This window comes from Halyomorpha halys, unplaced genomic scaffold, assembly GCF_000696795.3.
Source record: "Halyomorpha halys isolate HHAL.00 unplaced genomic scaffold, Hhal_1.1 Scaffold35.1, whole genome shotgun sequence".
Taxonomy (NCBI): domain Eukaryota; kingdom Metazoa; phylum Arthropoda; class Insecta; order Hemiptera; family Pentatomidae; genus Halyomorpha; species Halyomorpha halys.
In genome coordinates, this window is record NW_027106137.1 from 395,399 (window position 1) to 401,319 (window position 5,921).

At 35.1% G+C, this 5,921-nt stretch overlaps 1 protein-coding gene across 5 annotated transcripts in view; it reads left to right on the forward strand.

Moving 5' to 3' along the window:
- Positions 1-5,921, forward strand: part of LOC106686360 (uncharacterized) — a 553,455-nt gene that overhangs the window by 346,499 nt on the left and 201,035 nt on the right. The window lies entirely within an intron of this gene.

Consider the following 5,921-nt stretch of genomic DNA (forward strand, 5'->3'; position numbering starts at 1 on the left):
TTCTGGAGTACTATGTTCCTTTTCATAAATATTTAATAAAAATTAATAGTTTTTCAACACTGATAACCTAATTTAAGACTTTATTGCTGTCCTAATTGAAAATTAAAGTTTGTTGAAAATAAATGTTTAGTACAGTAAGTTAAGTTTTTTGTTCTAGAATAAAGAAAAGACAAGAAACTATTATCCTTCCTGCTGTTCTATACCGATCGTATCCTCTTATGCTAAGGAAGGAACAGCGCTATTTGAAAATAAAGCATTGCTTATAATATTAGGACCGAACAAAGATGAATCAACAGGAGAATCTAAAGGCTTATAAAACGCCGAATTGCAGGAAGTGCGTCATGTAAATATAATTCAGGTTATAGTATTACGGTGAATAAGATGAGTTTATAGTGTTGTAGGACTTAGTGACGAAAGGATTTTATAAATTTTAATTAACATTGAACCGATGAGTTAACTTCCAAACTGATGGGTGGTATCGGCATCAAACCTTCGGGTTTTTGTCATTATCATTTATTATTTTGAGAATAAAAAAAAGAATAATATTCTTAGCAAATGAGAATATATGAAAAAATCATATAGTTCTTTCATACCACATCCACAAGTGAGCATTTTAATTGCAGTCTAGATGACTGTAACATATCTAAAATCAACTCTGCTTAGGTGACTTTACCATAGGAATAACAGAGAACGATAATAAAATTAATTATATATCAGCCTCCACTGGCTCACTACCAGTGATGCGGAGAGAGGGATGCGCTGGGATCTTTTGAGCTCTGCTCTATCCCTCAAACGTAGGGGATAGAGTGGGCTCAGGGATCCTCAGGTCGATTGTGTAAATATTGTATATTAGAGTGTAAATGTGATTACGTTCATTTTGTTTATTCTTCTGTTTGTATATATTTTAAGAGAGTTTTTTTTTTTTATTCATTTATTTATTTTATTTTATTTTAGTTTGTATGAGATCATTCATCACTATTACCTATTGCCCACAACTGTGTGTCAGATTGTAATATCTATCAATAAATAAAAAGTATTTTAAATACCTTAAAAAAAATTATATAAATACCTCCTATGATTTGCTGTTATTACATAGAGCGATTTAATAATGCAATTATTTTAACCATATATACTAAAGTTTAATGCTATATGTTTGTGATTAATTACAGAGTACAGCCAAGTAATAGGTAATGCACTCTCAAAGTAATTTATGATAAAAATTGTTTCCCCTTTAGTCTAATATTAACTTTTAAATGTGCCTGAAATTTAGAAGAAGATAAAGTGAATAAGGCGTTCTTGTTAATTAAAGTGGAGAAGTTGACACAAACAAATGGTAGCTGCCAGTAATGATAGCAAAAGAACTAAATTGTTTCCTCCTGTTAATGGAATCCTGGACGCTGGAATAAAATAGCATCTGTCCTATATCACACTCATGATACCATCCCCATTCCATGCAGAAGAGGTTTTTATTTTATCAGGAAGCTCTTTTCAACCAAACTTTTTCAATTCACTAGGGCGTACTTTGTTGATGATCAAACAAAAGAACCTCTCTACTATTATTGTAGTAGTAATTAATTTTTATTTAATGTCAATTCTGTCTTAATTACCTAAAATAATACATCATGGTATATGTTAGCGAGTCGTATCACAAAGATTAGTTCAATTCCATTAAAACTCATTATGATACATGTGTAGGAGTGTCAAAATCGCTTTCATTTTATCGGTAAAAAATGAATACTCAATTCCACAGAGGAAATCGAACCCGCCCTGTTGCCAGGGCATTACAACATGCAATGAAACTCTGACTAAAATAGACTATCGCATTCAAAATCCTCCTCTAAGCTTCCATCATAAACTGCACGAACCAACTAGCTAATAGAAGAAATGATATATTCAGTTGGCTTGCTTATAGTTATTGCTTACAAATCGTTTTCGTGATTTTTTTTTTTATTTTAGCGTTTCGACCACTCAGGCCATTCACACTGGATTTACTAATCAGACTACAATTGGCATGTTCATACTGTTGAAATACAAATTACAAAGTGAGAAATTTACATTGCAATTACATATTAACAATTACAATTTACACCTCACAAAGTTACAACTAGAACTGACGTAGTGAGCAAATTACTGTATTGGGGTCTTCTCTGATCATTTCCTGTACACATGAAGAGAATCGGTGTGACTCCCGAGCAACCCAGTAAGAATGTGCCCAACAGGGAGATCGCTTCAGCAGCAGCGACACATCGGTGCATCCTTCCTCCTTCATGAGATGACAGTGGGTGAGTCGGGTATGGCCTATCCGAAGACAGGTTAATACATCTCTGTAGCAGATTCATGTTTCCGCCCGGACGTTCCACCGTATGCTGGACCATTCCTAGATTGTTGTCTCTGGTGATGAACCATTCGTCCTGCCATCAATTTTCTTTGATTTTCATGTACATGATGCTACGACTTGACCTGTATTTATAGCTACTCTGCCTTTTCTTTCCCGGTATCCCTCAATGACCTGGCAGCCATAAAAACAAGACCCTAATCGGTCTTGGTAATAATATTAATCGGTGTGTTGAAAAAAAAAAAGGTTTCGTGACTTAAAAGTGCTCTGTCCGTAAAGAAATTCTACTGCGTACTCTTCTTCAACATGTATGATATGCCCTTGTCATTTCAGCATTCTGTCATACTAGGATAAGTAGGAAATCCTCTTTCGTTCCAACAAAAATTAAATTATTTATAATACCAATTTATATGTTTTAATTGTCTTTTTACCTTACTAAGTTTGACTTTTTTTTACCTATATAGAAAATATACTTTAAGGGGGAATAATGCGATTGAACCAAATTTTGAATTCTAATTTTCAACGGAAATACGAATTTTGAGGTTCACCAATTCACCAAGTTTCGGAAAATGGTCTTTTCGTGTGTGTATGGATAGCCTAGTCCAAAAATTAAATATCACATGAAACTGACGTAACATATTCAGTGCAAATTTGTTTCCTGGAATTCTAATGCAACTTTTTCACTAAAACCTAATAACCGTAAGTGCCACTTTGGATAATGGATTTTACACATTTTTTCAGTTTTATGAATGAATCGACTATTTTTATAAAACTTTATGTATCAATGTAAAATTAAATTATATTTTATATCAGTTAGACCTTATCCTCATTGAAATTGTTTTATTTCGACATTTAAACGACAAAGCTCAAATGCCAAATTTTTAATAATCACTCTGCAATTACCTCTAATTTTATTTATTTAAAATAATAAATAACCATTTTATATTCTTAAAAGTAATAAAAATTGGGAGTATATGAGATATAAAAGAATTTGATAAATAATTAAAGGAGAAATATAGATAACAATTTGGTTCTAAAAAATCGGAGACAGCCGAGCGTGCCCAATCCCTACCGATTCCGATAATATCTACACGGCTTTGTTACATTTTGTTAAACTGTTGTATTAAAGAATTAAAGTATTTGTATTGTAGGAACAAATTTTATGTTCGTTGATCGCTAGATATATTAACCCAGACATAAATATAATAATAAAGACTTTAAGATTATAAGACTTCCAATGAAATGCTCATCAGAAGGAGAAGGGGGAGAACCAACTGAAATTAGGAACCTCCCTTTGGAGGAAGAAGCTTTTAAACTTTCAAGAAATTACCACATTTGCACAGATTGATCAAGGATCTCTTCTTAACCAAAATTATTAGCTGGTTTACTGTTCCCACAGAAATTCTAAGAAGACCAAGAGGTCAACAGTCACATGTTGATGGGCCAGCGTGAGAATGGTCAAGTTAAAAATTAGTTCGTTTCATAATAATAATACCGGTTTGTTAACTGAAACATGGAGAAACCCTATACACCTCTATATATATCCGTGTATATCCCTTTATCACGTCTTAGGGAGACTGCTCACCAGATATTTTTTGGTTATATTTTTATGAATGTTACCTCATCTTATTATCGTGTTTGCTACGGGACTCTAATTGACTATCAGCAGAGATTATTTCGCAGCGAGGCATCAAATACGCAATATAGCAGACCCTATGAAGACTTACCTCGCTAATCATTTAATCTCGGAATCATGAGGAGTTAAATTATAATTTGACTGATAACTAATTTAGTGGCATTAGTACTGGTTGCGTGGCTCCTTCCGCTAACCAACCCCTCCCCCTCCATACCTCAGCCACGCCTCCTCGTCACCTTTCGATGGTATCCAAATCAACAGCACACAATTCCGTCCCTTCAGAATTTTTCGTTTTTATTACTACACACTTTATATGCAGTGTGGTATATATTTGGTTCAATATCCATCTTAGTACGCAATACCTATTATGCTACGTCAAAATGTATTATAAATTACATAATCGACAACCCATCCTTATTTTTCGTATTGATAGGTATACTAAATACACATAAATAATTTATCGATTATAAAACAAGAATATTACAACAAGAACTGTAGTAATAACTATCTTCATCTGTAAACAAATCAGAAAACATTTGAGTAAATATTTCTATATCAACTTCCAACAAAATGTAACAGCCGAATAAATATTCCACGTTATTGACGGGATCCCTGCTGACCACAGCTATTTCAGGACCACTGACGACCTGGAAAGTCTTTTCGAAGAGTGTTCGCCTACACTCACACCCATGGACCCGAGCCAAGACAAGGAAGCACTGAAGAAGGGGTGGGAAGGAGCGTAGAAATAATGAAAAGATGTGACGGGGGTTCGTTACGTTGGAGTTCCCTCAAGGCTGTAATGAGCCGGCCCTGATGAACTGCCGCCCTGTCCTCCTCTTCTCCATTGTCTCTTCTTTCCTTTTTTTACTTTTTCTTATCCTCTCTTATAACGTATATTTCCTTTATAAAAGGCATAACGATATACCAGTTACTTTCTCAGTTCCTGCAAAAATGAAGAATATAATATTTGGCGTTCTAGATTGAAGAAAGTATTTCTGATCCTGTAATTGATATTACTTCCTAATTATATTGCAAGATATGGTATAGTCAAGACGCCCATGAGCCCAAGAATTTTCGCTGTCGCCTCTTTACATCACGAGCTTCTGAAAATTTTCCTGAAGAAAATAATATTTGTGTATAATAAGAAAATAATTTGAGAATCTAATTTTTGCATCAGAGTGTATGTATGTATAATGTAACCTCCAGGTCAGGTAAGTATGCTCTTCATAGTAGTCCTCGATAAAGCAATAAAGCTAAAGCTAAACTTAGAACGAGACAGTTTCAGTTAGGACACAGGAACTTACAACCCATAAAGTTTTCTGTGTTGGCTTTTGCGGATGACCTGGTTTTGCTGGCTTCCATCGACCGGGACCTCCAATACAACATAAGTGTTCTGCAAGAGGAAATGGCCTCGATAAACATTAAAATGAACCCAGAAAAGACCAAATGTATTAGGATAGGAAAGAAACCCCGGAGAATAATGAGAGCGAACGGAGAAAGACAAGAGCAGGTCCAGAATTTCAAATATCTAGGCGCTCATCTCAACGAAAGCAGCTACATTGATGAGAAAGTTTCTCAAAGAATCAAGTAAAGCAGCTGGAAGAATATTTACTTTACTTCAAAGGGGTTTCCTGGGCAAAAGCGAGGTGACGAGAAAACTAAAATAATGATCTACAAATCGACGTTCCTCCCTATTCTTTCCTACTCTTCCGAATCGTGGACCCTCACCTCGAAACACAAGAGTCGGATCCAATCCATGCGGTACCTTCGTAAGGTGGAAGGAAGGACACGACGATATAGATTATGGAACAGTTCTATTCGGATTAACCTCAGAGTCAAACCGGCTGAGAGTATCCTAGAGGGGCACAAGTAAAGATGGTACGGACACCTCCTTCGGATGGATCAGGAAAGAACTGCCAGAAAGACATATGAGACTCGCGTGGAGGGAAG